Source organism: Camelus dromedarius, chromosome 34 (genome assembly GCF_036321535.1).
Source record: "Camelus dromedarius isolate mCamDro1 chromosome 34, mCamDro1.pat, whole genome shotgun sequence".
NCBI lineage: Eukaryota > Metazoa > Chordata > Mammalia > Artiodactyla > Camelidae > Camelus > Camelus dromedarius.
In genome coordinates, this window is record NC_087469.1 from 2,504,298 (window position 1) to 2,515,694 (window position 11,397).

General features: G+C 39.6%; 1 long non-coding RNA gene across 1 annotated transcript; it reads right to left on the minus strand.

Moving 5' to 3' along the window:
- Nucleotides 1-4,332: 4,332 nt before the first annotated feature.
- On the minus strand, nucleotides 4,333-7,157 carry LOC135319902 (uncharacterized). The gene is made up of 2 exons (XR_010378891.1): nucleotides 5,993-7,157; nucleotides 4,333-4,961 (listed from the first exon to the last, which is right to left on the minus strand). It is a non-coding gene; the product is annotated as an uncharacterized LOC135319902 (long non-coding RNA).
- Nucleotides 7,158-11,397: the final 4,240 nt, after the last annotated feature.

Here is an 11,397-nt window from a genome sequence, read left to right on the forward strand (position 1 = left end):
CTAGTGATTAGCTAATATAGATCAGCTTTAGAACTGTTGGGTTTAGCAAGTGAAAATAGAGTACTCCCAGTTAAATTTGAGTTTCAGATAGATAACATTTTTACTGTAAGTATGTCACAAATATTACATGGGTCATATTTATACAAACATGTAGTTGCTGTTTATCAGAAATTCAAATGTAACGGGGTGTCCTGAATTTCATCTGGCAACCCCAGTCAGATTGGAGCTCAAGTCAGAAAGTTTTACAATACTAGAGGAAAGAAAAGGAGATGTAATAGGAGAAGAGACAGAGATGAGAAAATGGATGGAATTCCTGAGTACCAAGCAATAGTCACCTGTTGCTGGAGGAATTAAAAAATGACCCAACCTCTAGAGCTGCTGCCACGTGGGAAGGATGCTCTGCTGCCCTGATGACACCCCGGCCCCTCGTGAAGTCTACCTGCTGAGTGATGCCCAGGTTTTCATTATGATTTTGTGCAGGAAACTCCCACTAACTGAGAGAACTGAGTGCATTTTTATCATTGAAAGTCTAGGAAAAGAACTGTCACACTGTTATTTATCTACTCAATATTAATTTCCCCTTTTTCCTTACTACTTTAAGGAAAGATCTAAACCAAGCACAGCAGTCTGGTTCCCTGTTTCACAGCCTCTCCCGGGGCATGTGGTGCCTCTCACCACCTTCTGCCTCACATAAGCATGGTGTGTCAAATGGCAGCAGCCTTCACATGACCGTGGTGCAGTGACCATAAACTATGAAAACTAACATGCTAAGTGACAGCATCACTGAGCAGCTGAAGCAGCACCAGCAACCACCTGCTAACAGTAACACATCTTGTTATATAAGAAAAAGAAACCCTTGTTTGCTTAAGCCACTGCAAATTTAGGATTTAGTTACTTGCAGCCATATCCAATCCTAACTGATAAATCAGCAAAAGGAATCATCTTAGAATCCACTGAACAACTGTACTTCAAGTTTCATAACAAATCATGACAAATACGTAGATAGGATGCCTCAAAATACACCAGGAATATTCCTGAAGCCATTAATCTTTTTTAGAATTGCACCTACACCTAATTCCTTCTCATTCCTCTCCTATTATCTGAATTCTGTCTTTTGTTAAATTGTATCTCCTTTCTGAGAGATTCTATTATTTTAGCCCACATTGACCTCTTTTCTATTCTGAAGGTATTTTAAGGCTTAAAGTTTGAAACTGTTGGTGGGGAGGGCATAGCTCAGTGGTAGAGTGCATGCTTGGCATGCACAATGTCCTGGGTTAAATCCCCAGTACCTCCATTAAAACATAAACAAATAAACTTAATTACCCCCCTCCCCCAACCCCACACAAAAAAGTTTGCAACTTTTGCTTTATACCTGGGAAATGCAACACTCTGTTGTTTTGTTGCTTGATTTTTGTGTTTGTGCAACATACCCCTTTATTGGATGGTAAACTACTGGAGGGCACACACTACACTCATATTTCTGTTTTTAGTGTCTAACAAAGCATTTTCTAGATATAAATAGTAAATAAGTACTTGTCTTGACAATGACAGCAATAACAATGTGATTAGAGAATGTTTGAGGGAATTTGGTAGGACCTCTGGCCATGCATTCTGGAGTAGGGGCCAAACTAGATGGGTCTGCCCAGGCAGCCAGAGCCAAGAGGGGCAGACATTGAGCAGGTGTGTGACTTTGGCAAGTCACTCAACATCTCTGAGCATCATCTTTTCTTCTGTAAAATCCAGTGTTGAGATGAAGATTAGCACATCCCCCAGTGCTTGTCACATAATAAGCATTAGAATCATTACAATTCAGCTTTAATCTCCTAATGCATATGCCAACCAAATTGTAAGATCTTTTTTTGGCCTTGAGAAAGGATAAAATTGCATATTTTCCTTGACAAAATGGATGCATGGATGCGGGAGAAGAGGACAGTACATTTAAAATGCACTTGACTAATAAACAGGAGATCTAGCTCCATTTCTAATTCAGTGGCTAACGGGCTGTGTGATCGCAGGCGGCTCTCTGAAACTCAGTTTTCTTTTCGTAAAATACAGATAATGAACTTGATTTGCCTGCCTCATAGAGTCATTACAAAAAAATCATGTGAAATAATGTATGAAAAATGTACCTTGAGAAACACACAGCATTATATTAACTTAAGGGTGGAGAGGGGAACCTACAGATTCTAGAATCAGCAGCAGAAGCAAATTTATTCATAGCCTGAAAAATCTTGTCTGAATTTCAAATTCACATTGAGTAATTTAGCAAAACTCCAGCACTTAAGAAAGTATTCAATGACAAAATGAGCTAGACTTTAATTAAATGGAACTGAGATGAAATTAAAACAGAAAACTCATTTCCCTTGAATAAAATGCAAATGCATTTAAATGCACAAAATGGTAGTACAAGTTCATTTCTTCAGGAACCTTGGTGAAAAACATGAGCCACATTTAGAAGTATCGTCCAGACTTCATACCTATTAGTGTTAGACTGTAAGAGAGAGGGGGCAATGATTCCACCTGATACGAATGTGGCATACTATGCGTGAACTCTCAGATCCAGGCTCTGCTTGAAGACGTGCAGACTCAGGATGGAAAAATAAAAAGTTTCCATCAGGACTAGTTATCACTTTATTTTTAATACTGCTCAGAATGAGACAATCATGCATTTTTGTTTATTTGGGGGTGGCATAAGGTGAGGAAGGATGTGCAAATAATAAAAATCATGCACACTAGATTTGTCTGGAAGGCACAGAATGGTAACTGTGCCAGACCTTTTTCCCACCTTGAGTCAGCAGGCCTTTTCTGAGGAGGGTCTTTACAGAGTGGGAAGTCTGTACCCAACTCCAGTGCATTTGACACTTCCCTTCTGAGATGATCATTCCACCTTCTGGATGGAACTCTCCCTCATTTTTCCCAGATGGAAGAAATTGCTTGCTCTTTTAAACTACTGGAGCAGATCTAATCTGTGCAAACCATCTGGGTGCTTTTCACTTCCTTGTAGTGAAGTATTTCTATGCCTGTCCTATGGCCCATATTAGATTGTGAACTCTTAAAAGATCTGCTAGATATGATTTTGCAACCCTGCTCCAAAGTTTTCCAGGCCAATGTCTTTAACAAAGGAAGTAAACAATAGGGACATTGGCTGATGGATTAGTTATGCCATCTGAGCCTCTTAGATTTGCTAGAACTCTAGCTAGTGGTTATCAATCTGAGGTTCACCGGTTCCTACAAGGGCTATGAGTGGTCTTTCTTAGTATTCATCAATCCTGTTTCTATCTGTCTACCATCTAGTGAGATGAATATCTACAGCTTTCATCAGAATCTCAAATAGAGTTAGGAATTATTGCATTCTACTCATTCCTTTTACAACAGACCTTCATCCAGTAGTCCATGACTTTGGCTGCACATTAGAGAGCTATTAAAAGATATGGGTACCACTTAAAGAATTATGGTATAATTGATCTGGGATGAATTTTAAGCATAAGTGCTTTTAAAAATTCCCTAGAAAATTCTGAAGTTCAAACAAGGTTGATCCTGCATCTCAGAACTGCTTTTAGTCATCAGATATTGGCGCTCTCACAGGCTAACCTGCTGCCCTGACCCCCCATTCTGTGGAAGTCCTGACCCTTCCTACCAGTAGCAATTGTCTAGGGCATGCCCTTAATTTGGTGCTTAATCAGGGACCTTTGTGCCTCAGACTCCAAAGCACTCCTTTAGGTTATTTAAAATTTCCATCACAATTCTCAATGCCCTCTTATCCTTTTGATTCCAGCAGGGAACACAACATACTTTCTTAATGTCAGCTGTGTACCTTGGGAAAGAAAATGCATTAACTGTAGTTCTCAGGGGAACATGTGTGTATATGGTCATGTGTAAGCACAAAATAACCTTGGAACAAATAGTGCTAGTCATAATTAGAATAGCACCTTTGGATAGCTGGTGTCAGAACCCAAGTGAGAACAGCCTTTTGTCCGTTAGGTTTGATTTCATGACTTACAAAGAGATTCAAAACTTGATTTCCTTCTCTTGTTTCCCCCACATCAAGGATTGTCAGCATTTGCAACAGAAACAGATTTCTGGGACATTGTCAGATATCTTCTGGGGATTTTTCGTGACTACAGTGTTTATCTCAATTTGCCATTTCCTATAATTAGGCAGCACATCACACATCTGATTCTTTGAGAGATGATTATTCACTATGTGGAGTATACAGACTCTGCTTCTCTGCCTCTCTGAGGCAACCTCTTTGGACGTTTCACTCTTTAGCAGCAATTCTGCCAAATTTTGAGATGTAGAAGAAACAAAAATGAAATTCAGATCTAAGCATCCTTCTTTCTCACATGTTTATTCAGATATGTGAAGAGGTCAGATTTCACAGCTCAAGTTTAATTTATAGTTGCCCGTGGATGTATAGCATTTTCACCCCACCCCAAAATATACCAAAATTTTTTAAAGGTGAGCTTACTTCATTTGTCTTTTTAAACATGTTTCCTCCTTTCACTGAAAGTGACAGGTGATTTTAACCTCTACTTTCACTGCCCCTGAACGACTCTTCCGAGACTAAATTTCACAACATCAAGTGACAGTCTGTATGTGACTGTGGTGAGCTGACCAACGTAAAAGAGGACCAGAGAGCAAAAGAAGGGAATTCCTGTGTCTCACATATAAGGAGGAGGAATTATACAAGCAGAGACTAAGGAGTATGTGGCTAAAAATGTGACCAAAAGTATGTCTGTGAATAGAGAAAATCATGGCATGAGGAGAAACTTCTGTACTTATAAGTCAGCTGGTAGTTCCAATGGAGCACCCAGAGGATGTAATGTGGAGAAACCAGCCTCAATGGGATGTGTCCTCATGAAGACACAGCAGGGCAGGAGCAAGTAGTAGCCGCCTTTATGCTCAGCGCAAACCAGCGTCATGGGGAGTGCAGGTCTGGCTCCATGACGACTGTGCAGATCCTGGAGGAGAAATGATTAATACTTAGAAAAATAAAGCTCATTTGTGAAGCAGGTTGGCCTTCCCATCAGTCTTTTTTTCCAGGAATGTTAATTTATATTGCTAAGGCTATAGGGGAATATTGTGGTATAGAAATTTAAGATACAGGTTTCAGAGTTAGACAGTCTAGGGTTCAAGTCCAAATTTTCCCACTTATTAGCTGTATAATTCTGATTTTTTTTTTACTTCTGTAAGTTTGGCATAAGTATTAAATCAATTAGCTATAATAATAATAATAATTATAATAATAATAATATAATAATAATTATATTATTATTATTATTATTATTATTATTACAACAGTCATCAAAAGTAACGTTTACTAAGCATTTAGTGTTGTCTTAGCCACCTGAGTCAATTGACCCAGCCCCTCACCTCTGCAAACAGTCTAGCAAAATAAAGTAAGTTTTCATGATGTGGAGATTTTGACTCAAATCTGAGCCCTGCTAATTGCCCCTTTATGACTTGGGGCAAGTTACCTTGCCATTTTAAAATCTCAATTTCTTCATTTTAAAAATGGAGGTACTAACACCTACCTAACAGTTCTGTAAGAATTAAATGATGGTGGGATAACATGCTACATGTTTAGTGAGATGTCTGCTGTGTAATGGGCTCACAAAATAATAACAACCTTTATTACCCTCAGCAAACCTTCCATCCACCAAGTGTCAAGTTTGATATGGAGAGTGGCAAGGCACATTTTGACCCAAGCATAAGCATTGAGTAAGTGCACAAATCAAAGTAAGATTGAATAGACGTGCATGGTCAGATAGAGGACTCAGAGCAAAACAGTGAATGATGAGACCAGCATTGAAATTGACACTTTAGACATGGAAGGGTCAAGAAACATTCAGTATTGGTGGGTGAGAGTATTTTAAACAATGTCTTACAATAAAAAAAAAAAAAAAAAAAAAAAAACACTGGAGAAGGCTGACTTCTAGAGGTTTCCAAAGACCTTCTGAAGAGCTGAGAATTAATCACCTTGTAAACTTACCTGTGATTGACTGGCATGTTCATGCGGTAGGGCTATTTGATAACATCTAGTACTGAAAGCCTGTGCAGAGGTCCAGTGGATGCAAGAGACTTATTTTGTTGCTGTTGTTTTAAATATATCCATCGTAAAATTAACAGGCTGGATCTATTAAGTTGGCCTTTTCATGATGGCGTGTATCTTGTTTATTAGTGCCTGTTACCTTCATGACAGTCAGCATCTCAAAACGGTATTGATTGAGAACTGAATTGAATTGACCAAGAAACACTGTATTTGTATTTGCTCTTTTCTTCTCAAGATTAATTTTTAAAATCAAACCTCCTTCTTGATGGGCTGAGAGTCTCTAACAAAAATGGTTAAATAAACAAACCATTGGGCTGAGAACAGACGTGTGGCCACAAGTCCAATAGCCCAATTTAACTCGCAACGGATGGATCACAGTCATGACACATGACATCCAACATCCCAGAAAGCAAAACTGCCTGCACTGTCTTGTCAATTACTGTAAAGGGTGGCGGTTTTCAAATATGTTAAACCAAGAGAAAGGAAGAAACGCCGTAACATATTATCGGTGCTTGTTTTCTGAGATCTGTTCTCTTTCTTTTGTCAACAGCTTATTTCTGTTGGACTGCATAAACACAGCGTGCTGTAATCAGCACCTGCCCTGTATGAACACGCTTTCAAGAACAAGCAGCAGCTATAACACTCGTCATTTAAATCTCCGATTTTTCTTCTATTGAATAACAACTTTTATTTGTAGCATTAGCACCGATTTCATTCCAACCTCTTTTCTCAAGATGGAGGTAGACTCGGCTCCTGGGTCTTTATACTGCTTTTCCAGCTAGGAATTACCTTCTAATAATGTAGGTGGGAGATTTCTTCCCAAGGGCAAAGCATGAACTCCCAACACTTGCCTACGTGGGGCTTAACTGAGTCCAGTGCTCCTGCTGAGTCAATTTTGGGAAAGGAATCCAGTTTCTCTGCATTCAAGAGATGTGCTTGGCGTGAGAGGGAAGATCATATCATTCAAGGACACTGGGGATATTATTTTGCAAACTTTAGTTAAGAGGTATGACAGAGGTAAGATAAAGGACCTTGGTTTATTTCTTAGAGAAACTGTCTAGAGGAAACATAGATTTGGAGAGTAGGAGGCACTTGCTCCCTTTTGGCTGTGTTGCTAGCCAAAAAAAAAAAAAAAAGAGAAGACCTTGGCAAAGTACTTTTCTAATTTCTCCCTTTCCATAGAAGCAATACTCAAGATTTCTCATTTATTGTCCTGAATATACTCAGGGTAGGAAAGCAAAACTATTAGAGTTTGTCCTGTTAAAGCATATTCGATTCTAGAAAAACACATTCCTGTCCTAATAAGGGTCGTAGTTAACTCTTAGGGGTTACGTTGAACATCCCAACAGGTGTGAAAAGTTGATGGTAGGACTGCATGGGTATAGATTTTGTGTTTATTCCAGAAATCATGCAGGTAATAATGATAGCTATCACTCAACAGTTTCATGCGTCAGTCTCAGACAAAGCAACCCACACATGCAACTTGTTTACTCCTTCCAGAAACATCACGAGAAAGATGGAGCCCCTTTTTTCCGGATGGGGAAACTTAGCAACTCAAGTGACTTGCGGAAGTTCCCACAGTGCAGAAAGTGGTAGAGAAACAAACTGAATCCCAGTCCATCGGACACCAGATTTGTACTCAAGCCCCACAATAATTTTATGTGTGAACTTGACTGGACTAAGAGATGTCCAGGTAGATGAGAAGAGCTGAATGATATAGCCTGGGACTGACTGGGGCAGCTCAGCCAGCTGGAACCGAGGGGTCTCTTATCTTCCCTGTGGGACCAATGAGGAAATAGATCAATAACTAGAATCCAAGAAAGCAAGCCCCACCCAGTGAGCAGCTTTTAAGCCTTCGCTCATGTCCAGCCCACTAAACATTTCTTTGGTCTAAGTAAGTCACACAGCCAAACCCAAAGTCAGGGTCAAGGCAATATACTGCATCTTTATAGTAGAAGCAATTGCAGAACCACTGGCAAAGATCATGGCTGCAGGGATGGTGAAGAATTGGCGCCATTAATGTAATGCAATCCACCATGAATATAAACGTGTCTTAAATGACATAAGCAAATTACCCATTTTTCCTATTACTGGGTGTAAAACTGATGTCCCAGGAGATGGGCCATATTTATTTTGTCAATCTCCTTATCTATAATATGTGGCTAATAATTTTATGTGTGAACTTGGAGAGTAGAGACATTGAGGGGAGCACATTGCTCAGCCCAGTGCTTAACACATAGTAATCACCTGACAAATGTTAACTGTTATCAATGTTGTCACTTCTGGGGTTAGGTTGAACTATATATATCCTCATAATACCTCCCTCAGCTTTTCGAAATTGGACTATCACTAACATACACCCTAGGAATTAGCCTTGGCTTTTGAAGCTAATCTAATTTGCTTCCCAGATTATACCACATTTATGCCTCCTCGCACATTATCACGTATGTCAGTCTGAGACGCTCCTCAAAGCGAGACTGTAGGAATTTTTATCCTTAATTCATGGAGGAAGGGGTGAATGTTACATCTTCTCCGGTTTTCTCCTCTAAGCCTGCCTTTTCAGAAACCTGCAAGTTCAGAGGCCCCAGCAGACGGATTCCCCCAGCACATTTCTCTGTCCGTCTTTGACGAATGGAGGCCACTTGCAAATAAATTCTTCCAGACCACATTAGCTTTATTAACTGGAAATAGAAAGTAATTTGGGCATAAATTCATTATAAATAGATCAATCTTCCCTCTGCTCCCTGCTGCAATTTCGTTACCCGGGATTGTAACACATTCACTACATTCAGCACCTAGGCCTTCAGTGGTTAGATTCTGTAAATCAATGCCTCATAATATAATTCAAACTAATCCCATAATTGAGTCTAATTAAGAATAGCTTAGCTTCAGACAATTATTACAGAATTGTTGAAGGCAGAGACTGAAGAGATTTGTTCATTTATCCCGGGTCCCCCTGCTGAGTCAAAGCTTCCCCGTAGCTTCTCTCTCTAGTGATCTATCTGGTCTTATGCCGAAGTCTTGTAAGAATTAGTCTGATTTTTTTCTTTGAGACCTCACTTAGAAATATAACAGGTTTCACTGGGTATTTTAGCATAATATTTATTTTCAACGGTGCTTGCCTCTCATTATTCTTCTAAGATATGTGTTTCAACTTGGGAACAATAAGGCAATCTAGTCTATAATGCATTCCCAAGAGAGGAAATGAAACCCTTAGGGAAAAAAATGTACAGTGGCTTAAAGTAAGATAATGTGTTGGTTTATTTCATCAAAAGCACAGCCAGATCCAAGTACACACACAGGACTTTATTTTTTCTTCTCTTGGCTGTTTTTCTCTGATCAGTTTCTGTTTCCAGCAGGGAAGGAGTGGCAAAGGTGGACCCTGACAGCTCCAGGCTTCCACAGGAGATCTAGTCTTCCCCAGTATCTGCATCAATCCCATATCGAAAGGATGCTGATTGGCTCTGGGTTATGTGCCTATCTTTGGTCAACCCTGTCCTGACTTGGATAGGGTATTCTGACTGGCTAGCCTAGGTCATAGGTCTACCATTATAGGAATGGTAAGATCCTTTGATTAACAGACCCACAGAACCATATGGAGATGGGGAAAAGGTTAGTTCTAGGAAGAAATGGATTTAGGGGCATAAAATAAAATACACAGGTTATTTTCTACTCACCTTAATCTTGTTCTATTTTGAGTGAATTACGACGTCTTCCATTTTATTTCCTCATGAGTTAAAAGGGTGCCCCACCTGCTATTCTCACTATCTGGGGAGCACAGTAGAGAATCTTCATCTGCTGACTTCTGAATCCACATTCGGGAGCCAAGAGAATAAACAGGCTCCCTGTGGAGGGAGCATCTGACATATCAAGCGTCCAAGGGAGCCTGATCTGATGACGACATGAAAGGGAGTTTGTTAGGGTGGGATGAAGGGGAAAGGGAACTGAAGAGATGACATATTTCTTCCAAGACTGAAAACCCACAGTCAAATAATTTTATTAGTACAAGAGAATAATGCCTTAGAACCAGCGGCAATACAAGATAACTATCATCATAAATTATAATTCCCTCAGGTGTTCTTTCTCCTGAGAGCTAAATTCTAATCAACAACCGGGTCTGACTGCTGTTGGCAGGTCTGATCTCGTGGGTAGGAAGTTGTCGGGTAGGGACAGTTTATGTTATTCATGGCAGCCTCCAATGAATTGCTGGGGGAAGATACTGCCTCTGAAGGGAGGGTCTTTGAATATTTTCTCCACCTGGGATTCAGTTAAAGAAAAAGCTGCATTAGTATGACAGCAGAAACATTATTCACAGTTGAGCCTTGTAGTATACTACAATTACCTCTAGTTTCTTGCATTTGTTTTTTCCTGGAATTAAAAATTGTGTAGTACTCTGTTTTCTTAGTTTTCTGTGCATCCATCAATTCATCAACACTATTCCAGGTCCCTAAAATATTCTGTCAATACGTGCAGACTCACTGCACCTCTTGTTAATTTAATCTCCCTGGAAACACCTTCCTTGTAGTCTTCTGTCCTATTCCAATCGGAAACACAGGCTCTGCGTTTCACAGTTGTCATCTTGGAGTTGCCTCTAGTAGTAACCTGGGGATTCCTTTGCCTTTCTCTTGCGTTTGACCTGATCCTTAAATCCTGCCTGTTGCTTTTTCTTGGCCTTTTCCCGTGTTCTTATGGGGCACGTTCTCCAGCAGCTTCCTCATAAAGAGCGCCTGCGTGTGTGTTGGGGAGAATAGACTTTCTGAGATCTTGCATGTTTGAAAGTCTATAGTCCATCCTCACACTTAATACATTTTCTAGATCCAGGACTTCACGTTGAACATTAATTTCTCCCAGAACGATGGAGGCATAGATCTATCCTGGCTCCATGTTTTCATTGACAAGTCCGAAGCCATTCTGAGTCATTATCCTGTATAAATGACATGCCTTTAATCTCTGATACTTTATAGTATAATTTCTTCATCCCCAGTTTTCTTAAATTTCACAATTATGTACGTAAATGTGGGTCTTTTTTAACCCCTGAGTTGAATATTCAATTCAGTCTAAAAAACCATGGCTCTTAGTTGGTGGAGTGATTTGCCTGGTTAATTCTGATAAAAATTCACGGCCTTGATATTTTTTTGAATTAGTTCTTTTGCTCATTTTCTTCCTGTCTTTTGTCTGTTCTCTCTTTCTGTGACTTATATTATTTGGATGCGGACCCTCTTGAGTCGATCCTTCAACTTTTTTCTTTTATCTCTTATTTTCCTTTTTTTTTTTTTTTTGCTTTACCTCCTGTTAGATTATCTTAATTTTTCATTTTTTTCATCTTTTTTAGGTATAATTGACAA